The 21,792-nt window shown below is 42.0% G+C and overlaps 1 pseudogene; it reads left to right on the plus strand.

Moving 5' to 3' along the window:
* The first annotated feature begins 12,148 nt into the window (after positions 1-12,148).
* Positions 12,149-21,651, plus strand: LOC113833249 (annotated as a pseudogene).
* The last annotated feature ends 141 nt before the right edge of the window (positions 21,652-21,792 follow it).

Consider the following 21,792-nt stretch of genomic DNA (forward strand, 5'->3'; position numbering starts at 1 on the left):
CTCACCTCCTGTCCCACAAGCCTCTATTTGCAGCAGATGGAGACTCACACAGAGACCCATAGGCGGCCGGCACGTGCAGAGAACAGGAGCAGAGAGCTCAGCCAGAAACTGCATCCCCCTCCCCAGACTCATGGGTCTTGGAAGAGGGGACAGAAAGAATGTAAGAGCCAAAGGTGTTGGCTCACTACAAGGAACATCCTCTAAAAACAGAGGACTCGGCCTGTACCCTTCTTCAGTTTTAAACATGTAACCCGAACTGCCATGCTGTCCTGTCTTGGGATTTCTGAGGATTGTGCAGTAGCTGCTCATTTAAATGAGTAAACTTGGTGTTGCTTTACTATATTAATTGTTGCTGGAATGGAGGGAAGCTGTCATATGCCCTTTAATTAAGGGAGTATGGTTACTACAGCTTCCTACTTCTCACTCAGTTCCGTGACATAAAAAGACCTTCTATCTGTCCACCCCAAATCCACACCTTCAAAGCAAGTGATCAAACCTGATTCCCCCCCCGCCCCCGCGGGCCCCCCCCGCAAAGCATATAGGTACCATCCATATAACCACTAACGAAGCTGCTGGGTGGGTCTGGCTTCTGACTCTGAACATTTTCTTTTCACTACAATCTTCACCAGCCACATCACAATTTAGATGTTACTTCAGATCAGCTTCATAAAAACATCCAAAGTCTGAAATTCTTAGGGTACTCTCAAGTAACAAAATACGAAGTGCTTTGCTGATGCCTGTGTGTGGCCTGCTCCTTTCTGAGTGAATATGGAGGAGGAGAGGATTGTGGGGTGGGGGTGGGTGGGTGTCGAGTGGAGGAGGGGAGGGAGTTGGAGGAGAAGAAAGAAGGGAGGGATGTAAAATCAATTAATTAGTTAATTCATTAATTAAAAAGGGCGCTAACATGAAGCATAAATGAAAAGAATTAAAAACAAGGAAGGGAAGGAAGAAAGGAAGAAAGAGAGAGAGAAAGAAAGAGAGAAAGAGAGAGAGAAAGAAAAAGGAATCCCACCAGCTTTCATGAACACTGATAGAAGACAAGCTCAGAGACAGAGATCAATTTATGAGTCACAGAAAAAGCTTTAACCCCTGTCAAATTCCAGTGCAACTCCTAATTTCCAGTGATCACAGGATACAGCACAGACCCCAGCACTGGTCTCTTCTCACAAGAAAGGAAAAAGACACACACTAAGCAAACTTCTCAAATAACCGAGTCTCAGCAACAATTTAATAGTTCTTTTTCCTCCTTCTTTTTTTTAACCTTTCCCCCTTCCTTCTAGTCTAATTTTGTTTTTGTTGTTGTTGTAGTTCAAAGAATTAAACCTGTGACATTGCAGAGCCTAGACAAGTTCTCTGCCACTGCACCACAGCATTTCACTTTTTTACTTTGAAACATGGTCTTGTCCAGCGTCCCAGGCCAAACTTGAAGTCACTCTGAAGCCCAGGCAAGCCTTGAACTTGGAATAATTTTGCTTTACTCTCCCTAAGTTGTTCACTGCTAGACTTTGTTTTTATTTTTTTCTTACATTTTTTTCACCCATCAGAGATATTTTTATAAAGTTTCCAAAGATGTCCACTGACTCATATTTTACTCAAAGGATACTGATCTACATGGTAACTAAGGTAAAGAATGAAACAACCAAGCCACTTGTTGCTGTTGTCACTACAAAAGGTTCATGGTGAGGAGTCTCCTCTTAGGAGCATTGGCCTGAGGAGACAAGGTGTTTTCCTTGACTTCTGGAGAAAGTTATTGTGCATTCACCCACATAACCCCCTCCAAAGTAGTGATTTTTCTCCCCACCCCCACTCTGGCTTTCCAGGACAGGGTTTCTCTGTGTATATTTGGCTGTCCTGGAACTCACTCTGAAGATCAGGCTGACCTTAAACTCACAGAGATCCACCTGCCTCTGTTTTCCAAGTGCTGGGATTAGAGGTGTGTGCCACCAGCACCGGGTGAGTTTCTTCCTCTTAATGTATTATTCATTATATTATTTTTTGTCCTGCACACTAATCATCTATAGCTGCAGATGGCATCTGTGATAATTGATCTTGGTTCTCAATGAGACAGGATTAACATGTATCCAGGCCTGGTTAAACACAAGTGTCTGTCTCTGGAGGCATTTCCAGAGATGGCTTACATACGCAAGCTTGATTGAGGAGAAAAGAAGTGTCCTCTACTCAGGCAGCGTTTTCCTTCCTCAACCCAGATGAAAAAGACATCTGAATTAAGAACAAGGCATGCAGGCACACAAGCTCTTCCTGCTGGGCAAGCAAGCTTCGCACTGTTGCTGCTGCTCCTGCTACTGCTGCTGCTGCTGCCATCGTCCCCCTGACCTCAAACACCACAGCGTCTCAAGCCCTTCATCATAGACTCAGTATTTGTAAGTCCAGGGTCTTCCAGGCTTTCAGTGTGTGTGTGTGTGTGTGTGTGTGTGTGTGTGTGTGTGTGTGTGTGTGTGTGTGTGTGTGTGTGTGTGTGTGTGTGTGTGTGTGTGTGTGTGTGTGTGTGTGTGTGTGTGTGTGTGTGTGTGTGTGTGTGTGTGTGTGTGTGTGTGGTGTATGTGTGGTGTGTGTGTGTGTGTGTGTGTGTGTGTGTGTGTGTGTGTGTGTGTGTGTGTGTGTGTGTGTAGTGTGTGTACACATACATGTGTCTTCTGTTCTCTTCCTATACAACCCTGCCTGATGCAGCATCTTTAACAAGGTGATTACGCACTGTAAACAAAATAGGAGCTTGAAGCCAATAGAAATCAGGCCACCAATGCCCTACAGCAGATAAGATTTGGAACATGCATACCAAATTAAAAAAGAAAGGTGAAAAGTTCACCAGCTTTTTGGAGGAAGACCGGGGTCAGAACCCTGGGCACTGCAGTGTTTGCTCCAGGTCAGGGCTTGTCATCCTAATTAGGCACACTGCACAGAACAGAGAAGCTAAGGGTGCTGAATATCTGTACTTGCCAGGGTTTGGGCAAAGGAGAGAATACAAAGAGATTAGTTAAATGGTAGTTTCGCTTTGGAATGAAAAACAAGAACATCATGGGCCTGGGTGGTGATGACAGCATTTATTTGCATGAATAATGCCAATAAGTGGTGCATTTCACTTTATTTTTCTTCTTCATTTCAATATTTTGAGACATGGTCTCGTGTTGCCCAGGCTAGCTTAAAACTCTGTATGTCATAGAGGACACTCGAGTCCCTCCTCCAAAGTCCTGGGATTTCCAGTGTGTGCCCTGAGTTCAATCCAAGCAAGCAAAACAACATATAAAATAAGTAAAATTAGACAAAAAAAAAACCTTTCTTATATAAGCAGTCAGTATAAGTAGTCAATGAAACTACTTATACAATGATCAAGTTAACCATCCAGCCAAGACACTCTATCTTACGTTTTCCTCTTCTTTAACAGCTCAGTTTACCATATGTGGTGGTTTGAAAGAAAACGGCCCCCAAAGGCAGTGGCACTATTACGAGGTCTGGTCTTGTTGGTGTCATGGCGGGGTGGGGACAGGGAGAATGTTGAGGTCTCTTTGGCTCAAGCTTCCCTCAATGACTTCCTGTTGCCTAAAAGAGTTAAAACTTTCAGCTCCAGCACTGCAGGGTGTCATGCTCTCTACCCTGATGATAATGAACTGAGCCTCTGAAACTGTAAGTGAGCTGCCACAATTAAATGTTTACTTTATAAGAGTTGTGATAGTCATGTTGTCTTTTCGCAGCAATAAAAACCTAACTAAAACAGAAGTTGGTACCAGGGACTGGGGTATTGTTGTGACAGATCTAACCATGATATTATTTACAGTAATAAGGGCTTTGGTACCCTGGATTAGGAAAACAATGGGATGCTTTAAGCACTGCTTAATGGGCCACACTAGTAGGAGCATGTAAGACAGTGTTGCTGAGAGTGATTTGATTAACTGTCTGGAGCTGGATGGAGGTTTAGAGGAGAAGAATTTTAGTGTATTGCTTAGAAATCATTCTTGGCATCTTTTGGTGAAGGAAGAGACTGCCGTTTGCCCTTGTCCAAAGAATATACCTGAAGTTAAAGTGAAGAGTTTTGGATTCATTATGTTACCCAAAGAAATCTCAAAACAGCCTAGTATTTACTCTGTTGTGTGGATATTTGTGGCAACTCTAATGAAGATTTATAATAAAAAGGAGTAAGCTGAGCAAGGCAAAATATTTGAAGAGAAAAAGGGGGTCAGAAAGCGGAATGGAGCCAAATCCTATCTTCAAGGAGATAAATGAATTAAGAAATAGAATAAAGGAAGTAGTGACCACAGGGCAAAATCCCACCTAGCTAAGTTTCCAGCTTGTGAAAAGGAACTAAAGCAAAGCTTAGAGCTGGGTATGGTGGGGCATGCCTTTAGTCCCAGGACTGGGAAGGCAAAGGTTGGTAGATCTGAGTTTGAGGCCAGCCTGGTCTAAAGAGCAAGTTCAAGGACAGCCAAGCTTAGGCAGTGAAGAAAAACAGAAAGCTGGTGAAGATGTAAACAAGGGGCCACACTCCAGCCACACTAAGCAACAGAACTCAGCAACTTTGGCCACATGGTTCTGGCATTAGAATTAAGGATAGGAATTATAGAATAAAGCCACTGAGGCCAGGCATGTGTCATGGGTGTCCCTGAATGGGGGGCTAGTGGAGAGGCCATTGTGTGAAACTGCAAAGTTGAATCCTGGATTGCCTTGGAGAACCCAAGACGTTAGAGATGCCAGAGTTGTGGGATACCTGCCAAGGAAAGCTGCTAACAGGGAGTGGAACCAGCCCAAGAAGTGTGTTGCAGTCAACAAAGCTGAACAGAGCTGGAGAACTGCAAAGCATTTTGACATCAGACATGGAGATGCAGAGTTTGGCGTTTACCCAGCTAGTTTTTGGTCTTGCTTTTGCCCAATGTTTCCTAGCTATGCCCTCTTCCCTGAATATATATATATCCTATGCCATTATGTATTGGAAATATGTGACCTGATTATAGTTAAGAGCTTGCCATGCATCTCAGAAGAGACTTTGAACTTTGAAACAAGTTGGACACTGTTATAGACTGTGCAGACTTTTGAAGTTGCACTGAATGCAATTTTTGCAAAGCCTTTGGAGGCCAGAAAGCAGAGTACAGTGGTTTGAGAGAAAATGTCCCCAAAGGGAGTGGCACTATTAGTAGGTGTGGCCTTGTTGGAGGAAGTGTGTCGCTGCAGGTTGGGGGGGGGGTGCTGAGGTTTCTTTTGCTCAAGCTACCCTCAGTGTGAATGTCAGTTGACTTCATGTTGTGTAGAGGACCATGGGACTGTACAGCAGTGACAACTAGTATTTAACAATCGACCCACTGGGGAGCCCCACTTGACAAAGCTGTGGGGTTATTGACTAGATGACTGCTTGCTCCTTTTGGTAGCTTTCTCAAGCGGCATTGCTATGCCTCCCTAATAAGAACAACCGTGGGGTTCTTTCCACAGCCCTTTGGTGATGTGTTTTACACTTATTGGGCACATGTACAGCTGTGGATGGTCAGGAAGATGATGCTTAAGCTGTATAACTGATGAACAGAAATAAAACTAGGATGTTTTACATTACTCAGACTGATATAGGATTCTCAGTCACAAAGGCAGTCCTTTTACACAGACAGCTAACTTTAGACTTAGAGCAGATTAAAAGCAGGCTGGTTGCCCCTGGAGACAAACACATGAGGTCATTTTCCCAGGTGTTGTTTTACTCATCCTAGGCCAGAGCTGGAAACAACTCTAGTCTGTGCATACTCCAAATCACTCAAGGTCCAGCTAACTCAACGTTATTGCTAAGTCTTGATTTTGAATGTCATTTTCTGTCTGGGAAAGAGCTCTGTGACTTATCACGTATACCTTATGAAAATGGGTTGGGCCCTGAAAATGTAACTTATAATTGTCCAGAGTTTGGCTGTGAGAGAAGCAGAGGCAGCAGATAGCAGTGGTGATGCAGAGAGAAAGATAGCTGCAGTGGTGGGGCAGAGAGAGAGAGAGAGAGAGAGAGAGAGAGAGAGAGAGAGAGAGAGGGAGAGAGAGGGATGTAGAGTTAATTAGAGAGACGCTGCTGAATAGGGCATTGGGAAGATAGACAGAGCTAATTAAGAAGTCTGCAGATGAGAAAGAGATTTTTCAGAGAGGATTTTTTTTTTTCAGCAAGTAAAGAGAAATTTATCATCAGAAAGCATCTATGTTTCTTTTTTCCCTGCTCAGATAGAAACATCTAGCAACCCAGAGAAAAGAATCTTTCCTAGCCCCGGCCACTCTCGTGGATTTTCCTATTAACCCTGGTACTGACTGGGGGCTGGCCCACCTAAGTCAGCTCCACTGTTGGATGTTCTCTCAGCTCCAGTGAAACAGCTGCTTTCATGCAGTCATGCTCCCTATGCTGATGATAATGGACTGAACCTCTGAAACCATAAGTGAGCCACCCAATTAAATGTTTCCATTATAAGAGTTTCCATGGTTCTGGTGTCTCTTCACAGCAATAAAAACCTAACTAAGACACCGTAGGAAGGAATAAAAAAATATCGAATTGCATAAGTTCCTTCATTGTCTTGTATCCTACACCCAAGGGACAGTATTTGGGGGTTTATCCTCAGTTTTACCTTCTATATATTGTTACAGCTCATGAGCATGGTAAATAGTAAATTTAAATTGTTTTGTTTGATAGGACATTCCACCAGTAAATCCAATCGTCACTGGATGCCTCAACACTGTTTGTTTTTAAATAATGTAGTTTGTAACAGGTGCTTGTTGCTGTCCTAGTAATAGAACTGACATACAGACAGAGACAACGAATTCATAGATGTAAGAAGCCCATGCTGACACAATTATAGCACAAAGACTTTTGCTCAACTATGTTCATAGTTGAATAGCCAGAACCTGTCAACAACCTAGATGCCCCTCAACTGAAGAATGGATAAAGAAAATGTGGTCATTCACACAATGGAGTATTATTCAGGTGTAACAAAATAATGACAACATGAAATTTACAGGCAAATGGATAGAACTAGAAGAGACCATCCTGAGTGAGACAAACACGGTATGTACTCACTCATAAGTGGATATTAGATATACAGCAAAAGATAACCAGGCTATAATCTACAACCCCAGAGAAGATAGGTAAAAAGGAGGACCCTAAGAAGGACATACAAGGAAAGCCCCAGGAAGGGAAAACAGTTAAGATATCATGGGTAATCTGGGAGGGGCTAGAAGAGAGGATGGGGGATGGGAACATGTGGGATCAAAAAGACAGAGTTGGGGGAGGGCGGAGATGGGTGGGGGAAACAATGAAAGAGATGTCTTGATAGAGGGACCAATTATAGGGTTAGGGAGAAACCTGGTGCTAGAGAAATTCTCAGGAATCCACAAGGATGACCCCAGCTAAGACTCCTAGAAGTAGTGGAGAGGGTGCCTGCACTGGCCTTCCCATTTAACCAGATTAGTGACTACCCTAATTGTCATCATAGAACCTACATCCTGTAACTGATGGAAGCAGACGCAGTGACCACAGTCAAGCACTGGTCTGAGCTTCTGGAGTTCAGTTGAAGAGAGGGAGGAGGGATCATATGAACAAGAGGGGTCAAGAGCATGATGGGAAAAGAACAGAGACAGCTGACACAAGCTAGTGGGAGCTCAAGGACTATGTACTGACAGCTGGGGAACCTTCATGGGACTGAACTAGGCCATCTGAATGTGGATGACAGTTATATTGTTTGATCTGCTTGGGGGGGCACCTGTCAGTCTCACCAGGACCTATTAAACTGGCCTTTTGGAGCCCATTCCCTATGTATTTGCTCAGCCTTGATACAGAGGGCACCAGCTTGGTCTGCCTCAACTTGGTATGCCAGACTTTATTGATTCCCCAAGGAAGGCCTTACCTCCTCTGAGGAGTGTGTGGGGGTGGGAAGGGGGAGGTGAGGGGCTGAAGAAAGGGAGGGAGAGAGAACTGGGGTTAGTATGTAAAATGAAAAATAAATTTCTTCAAAAAAAAAAAAAAGCCCTTGCTGAATTAGGATAATCTCCTTCCATGCCACCACATAGGAAGCATCCAAGTTTGTAGTCAGTTCTGTCAAGATACGTTAACTCAAGGAGGCCATCTATGGATATTTTAGTTTTTCATCCCATCTGTCATCTAAATGAGTTTCCTTTAAGTGTCTGAAGTTAAGCTAACGCTTTAAGAATTGGTCAGCTACGGCTGATAACTTGGTCAACTAGCTCTGTCTTTTATCCAGTCCCAGTGAACAAGGTGTATCTCTCTCAGAACGACATCCTTGAGGCCAGGCAGTATGTCTTACTTCCTAAAACCAGAGTCAAACACGGAGTCAGTTGACATGCAATGATCATTTCATAAGAATTGGCTGCAAATATGTGAAATTTTAATTCGCAAGTCTATCGTGTATAAAGTGTTGATTGTAGTGGGGAAAAAAGGAAGAAAGGTAAGAAGAAAATGTTTCTTCCTCATAGCATTATCAATGGAGATGACACTGCTTCAGCCCCTACATGATCCCAGGGCACACGAGAAAGACAGATGAAGGGAATTAGCACAGTTATGGGTTTTTAACATCAGCTCAGACAGAGGGTATGATAGGCACCAATTTGCTTCATTTCCTTAGAGGCCTTCAACCAAATTCATACCTAGGGGCCATTCACAAATTCCACTGGGAAACAACAACAACAACAACAACAACAACAAAATACACCTCAGACTTTCTGTAAAACCCAGAAGTAGTGGACATCTGCAGCCAAACATGACTTGCTGGACATGACAGGGTCATTGCTCACAGGAACCAACAGAGCTGTGACAGCATAGACAAGACCTCCATAGATCAAACCAGCCAGAACCCCAGTCTAGATGGAGGCACCCAGGGAGTCCCAAGCCTTTCCGGAGAAGCTAGTGGCAGCAGATGGCTACCGGTGAATGGAGAGTAAGTTTTCTTCAGGGATGCTCACCTGAAAGACTGGCCCATGCCCATGTGGATGGCCCCACCCCTGTGCACATATGGACAGTATTAGGTGGACTGGCTGAGTCTTCATAAAAGGCCACAGAGACCCATGAAGTTGAGAGGGAAAAGTGAGAGGGAATAAGGCAGGAATTGAAGGGGAGACATTGACAGGTAGATTCAATCAAAGCGCATGATATGCGTGGATAAATTTCTCAATTTTACAAAAAGCAGAAAATACAAACAGCTTAGACTTCCTATTTTGTGAGTAGCTGATTTCAATGCCATAGCCAGCAGCCACTCTGCTTCACCTTTGCTATGGTAAACATGTGTAATAAATAACAGCTTGGTGTTCACAGAATGCCATTTCAGATCCTGTCCTCTGTAATGACATCCCAAAAGGAATAAACCACCAGTCAGACCTTTCATGTCCTAGACATTTTGGGCCTCTTCTTGCCACCTCAATCCATTGGCCCTACACTCTGATCATAAGCTCAGTGAAATATTATGATTTAAAGACCTCTGGCATGTATGTGTTAGTTTGTCAAACAAGAGGAGACTGATCAAAAGTGCTAGGAAACTTGATTGATGTGAAAAAATCAATGTCTAAGGGCTGAGAGGGGGCTCAATGGTTAAGAGCACTGACTGCTCTTTCAGGGACCTGGGTTCAATTCCCAGCACCCACATGGAACTCACAACTGTCTGTAATTCCAGTTCCAGAAGATGATACCCATGGCAAAGCACTAATGCATATAAAATAAAAAATAATAAATTAAAAAAATGACTAAAAGCTGGCTGAGAAGCATCACAAAATAATCATTTGAAAAACAAAAGAAACCAAGGGACACATCACATAAAACCCATTTTTCTCAGAAAAAGAAACCCACTAATAATGAGAGTAATGATACTATGATTAATCTTGGCTCTGGTCTTCCTAAGTATTAGGCGTTCTCATAAATATTTTGCATACATTAATATGTTAATTTCCCCTTAACCTCCCAGGTAGCTAATATCCTTCTCCCTCATTTATGGTGGGAGAAACACAGCAGAGAGTGGTTGAATGCGTTGCCCAAAGTTTATCCAGGGAAGAAACGGTAAGTGCAGGCTGGAGCTGAGTAGACTCACTCCCTCAGTAGACAGCTTCTCCAGGAGTTGTGTCAAAGCTGTCTGCTCATCAGCACATCTCAGCCCTCACCTGTGTGAGGATTGTGCTGTGTGTGACTTAATATTATTAAAATACATAAAAGTTTGACTTTGTGAAATTTCCTCAAAACCTAAAGTAGAGAATTCTCTCTCTCCGTTTAAAGGGTGAACAGCTGACTAGATGTGAATTACTCCTGGCACTTGAAAGAAATTGCTCTATGTCCTCATCTTCTTCAATCCGGGTCCTCGACCATTTGGAAGCCGGTGCATAATGTCACCTCTGAATGGTCATTTTGCGGTGGCTCTCCTTAGTAACATTAGATTGATCTGACTGCTTTAATGTCCTTCATTCTAAAATGCTATTATCCTGAGTGCATGCAGGGGACAGCACACTTAGTCAAAAGTGATAGATGAATTCATTATCTTCAGCCAATTTTAATGGGCCATCTAGAAAGGAAATCACCAGTCACTTTGGGCTATTGAATATTGTTACTTGAAGTACCTTATTAAGCCAAATATGAAAATGGGTGGCTTTTCATTTCCCTATGAGACAACAAAGGTCACCTATCATGAGCTTGAGAAACATTCCAGTTTATTTCCCTTTGGCCCAACCAAAAGAAAAAAAAATAGCATGACGTTGAAAAGTTTATTTTCTCCATTGTGACTTGGATATTTCAGACCAGTGCGCACCACAGAGCAGGAAGGTGGTTTGTGGGATTCAGAATGCACAGGATTCTGTGCAGACAAGTGGAGGTTGGCACCAGTGGGTTCCCTGAGGTTATGTTACGCTGCATAACGGCACTATTGGCTAGTAAGGCTCCAGCCCTGTCGTTGGCAGCCGGGAGTAAACAGCTGCTGTACAGTGTGAGCAGCAAGCTCTGTGGGCATTACTCACTGGCTTCCACCCCCAGGCACGAGAAACCAAATGTATGTAATGTGCACAGCAGTCCTGTTAATCTTGTCTCAACTTTTCTGCTCTTCATTGAGAAATCCTAACTGCTTATCTTCTAAATTATCAGTTTTCCCTTGACTCATCAACATGAACTTTTCCACTTTGACCTCATTCTGAGAACCAGCTTCTGCTGTATCCAGTGATATTGAGCAAGCGTAAATTCACTTTTGTTTACTGCTGGTTAAGCCATCCATGCTGCCAGTCCCCAGTCAAGTAAAGCTGACCTGGCATTATGCTAACACTTCTACATATGATCATGTCTGCTATATTGCAAAAACACATTTTAATAAATTCTGTGCTAGAAAGCTGCTGAGTCACCCAGTGCTTTTTCAGCCAATTAGAATTAGGGAGACAAATGAATCCTCTGGCACCTGTCTGTGATCCCAGGATTCAGGAGGCCCAAGGAGGAGGATTGTGACTTTACTAACAGCCTATGCTATATATAGCAAGAGCCTATCCCAAATGGGGGGGTGAGGGCTGCTAAAAAAAAGTTGCAAAAATATTGTGATGCTGATATATTATACTAGAATAACTTAGAAAAGATCCAACTATTTTCCTATCTCTGGGTCAGATTCAAATAGGAACAACTGCCTAAAAGCTTAGAAACCACTGACAGACTGGTCTTGCCATTCAACACAGCTCATCATCATCATATCCTATCCTATTTCTGCTAAGTGCATACACTACTCATCCTGGTTAATTGGTGAATATGATGAAGATAAGAACATTATCCAAGAAAAACATGGAGCAGTCTTCAGGGAGTACTCCAGATCAGCCTGGGATGGACAGTATGAGTTGTCACTCTGGAACTGCAGTAGGAAAACTTTTCTTTGGTCACATCTGAAAACTGACTGAGGAATAAATAACCCCATGCAGAAGAAAAGACATGCACCCTAAAATTTGTCTTTCTGATATGATAGAAGAAAGTATCTGTTTTTAATACCTGGATATTTCATGATGCATATCAAAGAAATACACTGTGATGAAATGCTTCTACCTGTTGCCAAAATGAACACTGAAGAAAAATGAAGAAACCTTAAGAACTCTGACAAAAATTGCATAACCAGAGTAGCCAAACTCTTCTGGAGTCTTTAATTTCTCCATAGCCATCATAGAAAAAAGTTTTTACATAATGTTTGGGAAGAAAAAGAAAAAGATTGAAATTTCTGGCCCATCCAGCTTTGAGCACAGGGTTCATACTGGGTTTGATCCACAGGAGCAGAAATTTACTGGCCTTCCCCAGCAATGGCACAGCCTGTTAACAGACACAGCCAACAGGCCCAAGCCCATGGTGGATCCGTCATGCATCACACCCATACAACTGGCTCCCATGAAGGTATGCAAGGATTCTGTTTTAAGGTTGACTTCAGCACCAGGCTCTGACTTGATTTAGCGTACTATCTTTATAAACTGGGTAATGTTAGCCACAGTTAGCCTTCATTTTGCAACACATGAAAGGGAAATGTTGTGTTTGAATAGTGACTATTGTAAAATTTAGATGTAAAATTAGACCACAAAATGAATTTTTATTTCTGTCAATCATACTCAGCTCCTCTGATAATATCAGCAATAGCTCTAATCAAATATTTTACTGGACATATTTCTATCGTCTTCTATTTGCTCTCAAAATATTTATACTTACTATTATAAAATACAGCGATAACAGATTTCAGTAGCAATAAATCATATTTATAAGCATAAAAAAAGAAAAAAATGACCATTGTGGAACAGTGAGACCGCTTAGCATGTATAGATGCCTACCATGTGTCTTAGTTAGGGTCTCTATAGCTGTGAAAAGACACCATGAACACAGAAACTCCTACAAAGGAAAACATTTATTTGAGGTGACAGCTTACAGTTTCAGAGGTTCTGGCCATTGTCATCATGGCAGGGAGGATGGCAATATGCAGGCAGACATGGTGCTGGCTGCATCTTGATCAGAAGGCAGCAGGAAGTGGTCTGGCTGTCACAGAGAGAAGTTTGAGAAAAAAAAAAAAACCTCAAAGCCCACCCCCACAGTGACACATTTCCTCCAACAAGGCCACACCTGCCTCAATAAGGCCACACCCACTCCAGAGAAGCCGTAACTCGTAGCAGTGACACTCCCTACCGCATTAAAACTACCATACTATGCAAGTATACCATACTATACTAACAACCTGAATTCCACTCATGGAACCCACTGTGGAAGGACAGAACCAACTTCCCAAGCAGTCCTCTGACGGTACCTGTGTGCTGTGGCATGCGCGTGCTCATACTTACACACACTTATCATACACACGCAAACAGTATAAAAAAGCTTTTGTAAAGAAATGATAACTGTCGTTATGGTAGCCAGTGGTTATTCGTCACACTGAATAGCAAAACTATTCATTCAAAAATTAATTTAAAGATAAATAACTTCAATATATCGCGGAAGAAGTGAGTTGTGGGAATTTGGTCTGATAACCAAGTGTACGGAGCGGCTAGGCCCAAAGGGCATGGTCTTCTTTGGAGACAGGTGCCCCGATAAGACCCAGAGGGGAGGGGCTGTATGCCTTTTGGACGGTATAGGAGCTGGCAGAGCCACGGCTTGGTGATGTTCTCCTTATCTTGCTCGCTTCCTTTGGGAATGAAGAGGCAGCAGCGGCATCACTGATTCGTTTCTGTATCATGACTGCACTGTATCAATAAATCTGATTTCATCCCAGACCTCCTTCCCTGCATTAGAAGTGCTCCCTACAAGGGAAACTCTTGGAGAAGCGCTCTGGAAGGATCTCAGGGACCCCTATGTGAGAACGGGACTCTACAAAATCTCAGATCAACCATCTGTCCCAACAATTTTAGGAAATGGATACAACGGATTGAATTGTTTTCCTCAGTGATCCCAGCTGGTGATATTCTTTATAGCAACCTTCCCTGAAATGAAGTGTATCTTTAAGCCATCCTCAATAGTCAACTGTCTGACCCGAAGCTCCTGGGATGGATCAGATTTGCATTCTTGTCTTCAGAAACCTTTTTAAAATTCATCAGATTTGTTCTCAAATAGTCATCAAACCATCAACTTGAAAGTTGTGACTATTATGTTTCCAAGCATAATTCTTCCTCCATGTACTTATAAAACTAAAAATATTTATGGGGTTCTCTATTATAAATTATTTTCTAAAGGCGCTAACTGGAGTAAGGTGTGCATTTTATTAGGCTTGAATGTTTCCTATAACAACTTTAGTGATAACACATGAAGTAATAGCTTATTCTTTTTCAGTAAAGTTAATTATTCATGGGGAGGTGGTAGATCCATTCAGGGAAAGTATTTTTAATAGCTAACTAAACTGATATAGTAGAAAATGCTGTTTTAACAGCTATGCTTATTCCCACTGCCAACAGCAGCTCCCAGGCTGAATCAGAAAGGCTTCTCCTCACTGAATAGTGACGCATGTAGACTTAATGGCTGCCCAAGGTGCATAAAATAAGAGCCAGATGCGTGCTCGGCTCTAAACAAGTCACTTACACCACCCCCTCCAAGGCTCAGCAAACACTGTAGAAGATGGAGCAGGAAGTGTATACAGAGGGGAGGAAAGACAGAGTGAAGGGCTACAAAAAGCCATTCCTTAAACTCAACACAACTACTGTAATCATTAACTCACACCAACTGGATTTACCTGTACTGAGTCCACACAAAACCAGCACTATCAGCAATCAGTCAAGAGTTCATGGGGCCCTGCCATTTCCCTCTGAACTATTGGCTATTGGTATTCAGGGAGGGAGAAATCACTATCTTTAGCAATGTACCCTCTTCTGAGTCCCCCAAACTCAGCATCACACAAATGGCCCTGGTTTATCTTAGTGGCTCACAAAACAGAACTATTAGACATGAATTGAAGAGAGAGATTTGTAGGGATGACAGAGAGATAAAGAATGGACTCTATGCAAGCACACATATGTGAAGAAACAGTAAATGATAATAATTAATAAAGTTAAGAAAATACTTCTTATGACTCACTTATTTTCATTTATGTATGTATGGGTGTTTTGCCTGCATCATTTGCATGCATTGCCTGCAGAGGCCAGAAGAAGGCATTGGATCCCAAGGAATTGGAGTTTCAGGTGGGTATTAGCCACCATGTGGGTGCTGGCAATTGAACCTGGGTCCATCTGGAAGAGCAGTCAGTGCTCTCAAGCTCTAATCCATCTCTCCAGTCCCAAGGAAAGACTTCCTAAAACCTACATAGCATTTTCTAGGTACCAAGCTTAAAGGTTACTTCTCTGATTACCTTAGCAGGCAAGCTATTACCAAGTAAAGAGTAACAATGGTGACATTCTACTCTTGGATAAAGGTAGAGAACTGAATGAACAATGACAATATTTCGTTCAACTGGAAATCATCTACTTACCAATATAGCAAAGCATAGAAAAAGAATGAAGTAAATGCTAAATTGCTTCAAAAACTGTGAGAAAAAATTCTTAATTCCAACAAGAATCTCTCCATGCCTTTCTCCCATTTCCTGTAGTAATGATAACTACTGTCTACAATCACATGAAACTTTGATTTTTCAAACTCAGAGATACCTAGAAGTAATGAAATCTATCTTAGACCTTCTTTCTAAAATGGATAGAATATTGTCCATAATAATCAAAAAGCCTTGCCATATTATAGCTTACTAAAATAAATTTCAACAGAAGTTAACAACGGTTTTAAACAGATGTAAGTTCCTTCTACCATACCCTATGTTTATGAATATGGCCAAAAAAATGTTAGAGACAGTTTTAAACAGCACAGATCACACAAGTCCATCTGCTTATGTCATCTGCTACTCTCTGTGTGACACGGTAATGCTTATAAAAGGAAAATCAAATTCACATAGCATTTATCCAAGTGGATTCTATAATTGAATTCTTAAGGATTTTTTTCTTTTAACTTTACCAATTAAGGCTGATATTTTAGTATGATTTCCTTTGTTTAAAATAATGATTTTGTTATTCACTAACCCAATTGTCTATGTCCAAATCCACTTGATTTTTAAACTCATTTTCAACCGTGTTATATATAAAAATACACTTCTTGAATTGGTCCTCCATTTTTAGTGACATTAAAGATGAATATTAATATTCAATAGTAGACAGGTACAGAACCATATAAACTGAGTTTATTCTCTAATTTATATGGTTATCTAGTTCTTTGTGCACTGACTGCCATCCCCAGACCATATCAATACTCTACCTAAGTTCCATTGTAAGGGTCTAATCATGACCACAAGAGGGAGCACAACGTTCCACCCCTGTGTCTCCCAGTAGGAGACACTCGAGGAGCACTGGGCAGCAATAAGATGAAACCATTGCATTAAACATGCCAGGCAAGAGGAAGCCAGCAGTTTGGAGCCATTGTTTGATGAGACACGTCGGGATGCTGATAAGCACCCAGCCAGACAATGCACTTTATGAAACTACAGCACTCTCCTGGTGGAAGAAGACCTCTTGCCCACCTACTAAGAGCCAGGTCAACCTGAATAGAAGCCAAGTCTGCTGCAGGCTTTTACAGTGTGTGTGTGTGTGTGTGTGTGTGTGTGTGTGTGTGTGTGTGTGTGAGTGTGTGTTGGGGTGGGTACTGCTGTGAGGAGACACCATGACCATGGTGACTCTTATAAAGGAAAACATTTAATTGAGGTGGCAGCTTACAGTTTCAGAGGTTCAGTCCATTGTCATCACGGTGGGACATGGCAGCGAGCAGATAGACATGGTGCTGGAGAGGTAGTTGCTATACGTTGATATGCAGGCAGGAGCAAGTGGTCTAACACACTGGGCAATATCTTAAGCATAGAAGACCTCAAAGCCCACCCCACAGTGACACACATCCTCCAACAAGGCCACACCTCCTAACAGTGCTACTTCCTTTGGGGGCCGTTTTCTTTCAAACCACCTCAGTGTGTTTTTGAGATGTGCTTCCTTTCCTTCCTTTTGTCATCTCTTCTCTTCCTCCTCCTCATCCTCCCCTTTGTCCTCCTTCTTAGATTGATCCACTCAACAAATATTCACTGAGTAATGTCAAAGCTGGGACAGGCACCAAGATAGACACTTGCCTATGTCAGTGAATGAGATACTCATGACATCTACGGTCATACAAGCCTGAACGTGCCCGATCTTGTCTCATCTCTGAAGCTAAGCAGGGTCCAGCCTGGTTACTACTTGGATGGGAGATACCTATGGCTCCATTCTGAAATTATAAGCAAGCCCCCAATTACATGATTTTTCTCCAAGTTGCCTTGGTCATGGTGTCTCTTCACAGCAATACAATCGTAGCTAAGACCAAAGTTAAACAAATTGTTACAATCATCATGGGAATGAGAAAACATAAAGATCAGAATGTGCTGAGACATTGGTCTCCTATGAATCCTAAGGCAGCTTCAAGGCCAATGTGCAGAAACATCTGAAAGAAATAAATATAAATAAATAAACCAGATGATGTGGGATGGAGTGGGGAGAGGAGTAAATGACAATGTGTCAGAAAAAGGAATCTACTAGAAAACCCAGGACATAAAGAAGAGAGGGGAAGAGGGAAGGGAAGGGAAGAGGAAAGAAGGGAGGGGAAGAAAGGAGAGGGCTGAAGAGCAAGAGAGGGAGCGGAAAGCAGAGAGGAGAAGGGGAGAGAGAAAGAAGGGGAAGAGGAAGAAGAAAAATGAGACAGATTGGTGCTAGGAATTGAACACAATTTGACTTTGCTATAGCAATGGATGAGAATGCACCAGTAAGAATAAACTTCAGCCCAGAGTAGAAACAATTAACTGTACAAGGTCTCAATGTGGGGTCTTGATGGTGTCCCAAGAAGCAAACAGAGGGTACAGCCTCTTCAAAGGAAGGGGTATCCCTGCTGGTGTGAGGGGCAGTTAAGAAAGGAAGATTGGAGGTTCAGTAAGGAAGAGTTAAGAGAGCATCTGTCTTGGAACTTCTTGTTTTTAATGAAGTAACAGTGAGACTATTTGCTGAGAGTGAGGGGGTGGAGATTTGTAATAATTGTGGAGTAGACCATGAGCCAACTGGGAAATATATTAAGATTATCCAGCAGTGTTGAGAGCCAGGTGAGGTGACTACAAATAACTAATGCTACCAATCTTCTTGGTTATGTAATCTTATCCAGCAAGTCTTATCAGCACAAATATGGCAGACAGAAAGTTGAAGGTAGACTCTTTCTGATGACTCGCCAGAGTGGGAGAAAGCAGTCAAGGAAACTTGTCAGGGAAGTTTCTGAGACGATGAGTAAGCTAATTTGTGACTGAAATGGGGTAGAAAACTAAAAGGAGCCGGTAATCAATTGACTAAAGAACTAAAATCACCAAATAAGCAGATAACCCTTGTTCTGCTGAAGCTCGCATCATATCAAAGAAGCCAAGTAAATCAAGTAATGAAGATAATGATCAATACCATGAAGAGAATTCATAAAAAATAATGTGCCGATTCAGACAGACTTCGTGGCTACTTTATTGTCAGTCACCAGGTTTCTGAAGAGACATTGTTTCAATCGATACGTGAATGACAAGAAGCATTTAGCTTTGAAGCATGAGGACCAAGATCAGCTCAGAGAGATAACAGAGCATGGGCCATGCACTCTAATAGGCAAGGGCATAGAAAGAAAACCCTCAGCACCGTGGAACGTGAGCAAGAACTATAGGAATGAAATCCAAGCGATGTCAGCCGTACTGTGAACAGTCGGATAGAGAGTTGGCTTTTCTTTTCTTTTCCAGATCAGAAGATTAAAGTAGAGGAGTGAGTGATCTGCTTCATACTTCACAAGTTCATTCCGGCTGCTACGAGCCATGTGTAGACTATGAATAGGAATCAGAGCTAGCAGATGGCTGCCAATCATTTGTGCAATCCTGAAGACAGATGAAGGTAGATAGTCTAATGGCTGAGAAAGAAAAGGTGAGAGTTAGAGTAAATTTTAACAGCAAGCACCAGGGAAGTAAGATCAAGAAAAGGAATGGGCTTGGGACAGAAACAACTGCTCAAGTAGCATCGTGTTCTGAGGGAGCAAGACAACCAGGCAGCAGATTTGGGCAGGGAAACAGGGAATTCTTTTTGCAGAATCAAGTTCGCTTGGTTTCCAAGCTCTCTGACTGGGTAACAGTTATAAGGAAGGATGAACTTAGATTCTTGTCAGGGATACGGATAAAACTTTGGAAATAATATTAGCTGTGTCAGAGGATGTTAACTGGGGAGTGAATAGCTGAGGTGAAGACAAGTCCCGTGGGTATGAGAAGGCCAATGGGTGACAAACCTTATTCTGGATGTCCCCTTGGACTGTGCAGGACAGAACAGGGGAGAGAACCAGATGTGTTTTTTTTTTTTTTAAGATAAAATCTATGGCATCTCAGGAAGGAAAAATTAATGAAAAGTTCACAGTGAATTAGGGATACATAAGGCAAACTTTCTCAGTGGAAAATGCATGAAAAAAAAACCCCACCCACTTTAACCCAAGAAAGATCTGGACTGTGTGGGCTGCTGGGTCTCCGGAGTTCTGACACTTCCCTATCACCCTGCAGTGGTTGTTGTGGGTGAGGGTGAAGGGTGAGATCTGTGTCTCTTTCCTTATGTTCTATGGCACTATGAGCCAGAGAACAAAATATTTACATATTTTTTGTAAACAAAGTTCTATTAGAATACAGCAATGCTCTTTTGTTATGTATCTGCAAATGTTTTCCCACTACAATTGCCAAGATGAGTAGAACTCACAAAGATCAGATGGCCCTTGACATTGGTTTATTATCTAGTATTGCATACAAAATTTTGCTCATCTGCAAACTATGGATCTGTAAAATAGGAGCACTGTCTAAGGAACTAAAATGTGAGCGATCTCCATTCTTTGGGATGCCGAAGTCCTGGGACCTTTTGATCAAAGCTTTGAGACCTTTGGGGAAAGGTTATACAGGTCCATATGTAGCCAAGACCAAAGTTCATCTAATGTGGAAATAAACAGCAGATTTCTTTGTATTTTGTGTATTTTTGTGTAAGCTCTGATCTTCCACATTGCCCTAGACAATATATAAGTAGTTTTAGGTTCACCAGTGTTACACCTAGTCTGTTGTGCACCACAAGAATGGAGAAAGACAGCAATACTTACGGATTCCAAAGACTTTAATAAATCACCACATAAGAGCGTCAATGATAGATCAGGGCTTCAGGACAAAGACTCTGGTTATTCCTTTAAACAAGAATCTATAACTAATGATGTTAGAGTTAACAACATGGAGGTTACTGACCACTGTAACATATTTAATTTTCTTGATGCTTAGAAGAAAACGTGTAATTTCTATGTTCTGGCCAAACACTCCTCCTAAAATTTCCCTTGTTCTAATTCACACACACAATGTCCTAGGGAAAACCTACACTGGCTGAGATGTTTAAAGGTTTTAGTACTAGTTGAACAAACTCTAAGAACCTAAGGTATATGTTCAGGTTGTGGTCCTACATTTAAAAGGAGGCAAACCATAGACAGTACTGTAAGTTTGCAACACAGAATAGGCAGATTTGAGCCTATCCCGCAATGATGAACTCTTGACAACTCTTTACAAGTTGCCAATTTATGCCATCTTTGTGACCAATGAAATAAAAATCTAGTCAAAAAACCTGATGGTTCACAAGCCATGCATTTAGATTTTATTTTAAATCAATATGACTTGTAAACAAAATCTGAATTGAAGTGGGAAAAAACAAGCAAACAAATAAAAACCAGCTTTGCAGTCTTTCACATCCTGATGATGATTTTAAACCGTTTCTAGAAGACAGTATATAGACCCGTGACCCAGGATTCAGAATCAGTCTCTGTTAGTATTCAGGCATCTGTACTGACCTATCCTTGGAGTTCTGACAGGATCCGCCTTCAGCTGCAGCCACTGAGAGCACCACCTGTGCACATTCACTGTTCCCTTTAAAAAAGGGCCCCGCCCACCTCCGTCTCCTCCCTCCCTCTCCCCTCCCCCACCACTCTTGTCCCTAGGGACAGGTCTCTGCCATCTCTCTGCCCCCTTTTCTATCCCTTCTCCCAACTCTTCCAATAAGCCTCCTATGTGAGTCCTGTTTTATGCCATGACTTCTCTTTTCAGCATTTTTAAAGTTACAACACTGTTCTTCAGCTCACCAGGAAATGATGAAGATTTACAATCCCAGTCTAGGACAGACAGAAGTTTCTGCTGCTTCCAGGTTTTTCAAGTGTTTGAAGATCCTCTGATGCCCTGTTTTCATCAGAAGCATAGAGAATAAAAGACAAGTAAAATTCCTGATTGCTTCACCCAGGCACTTCCTATAGCTTCGCTTTCTTTCTGTGCCGATATCGCTCCCACCAACGTGGTGAACGTTCCTAAGACCCGCAGGACGTTCTGCAAGAAATGTGGCAAGCACCAGGCCCATAAAGTGACACAGTACAAGAAGGTCAAGGACTCTTTGTATGCCCAGGGAAAGTGGCGTTATGACAGGAAACAGAGTGGCTATGGTGGGCAGACTAAGCCTATTTTCCGAAAAAAGACTAAAACTACAAAGAAGATTGTGCTGAGGCTTTAGTGTATTGAGCCTAACTGAAGATCTAAGAGGACTCTGGCTATTAAGAGATGCAAGCATTTTGAACTGGAAGGCAATAAGTAAAGAAAGGGCCAACTGGTTCAGTTCTAAGCTGCTCTTGTTATGAAGACAATAAACCACAATAAAAGAAACTAAAACAAAAAAACAAAAAAACAAAAAAAAAAAAACTTGATCACCACAATGTCCATCATCTTCTATAATCTAATTTCAATAAACTTGTTGGCTTTTGGT

The sequence above is a fragment of the Cricetulus griseus genome (assembly GCF_003668045.3).
Source record: "Cricetulus griseus strain 17A/GY chromosome 1 unlocalized genomic scaffold, alternate assembly CriGri-PICRH-1.0 chr1_1, whole genome shotgun sequence".
Lineage (NCBI taxonomy): Eukaryota > Metazoa > Chordata > Mammalia > Rodentia > Cricetidae > Cricetulus > Cricetulus griseus.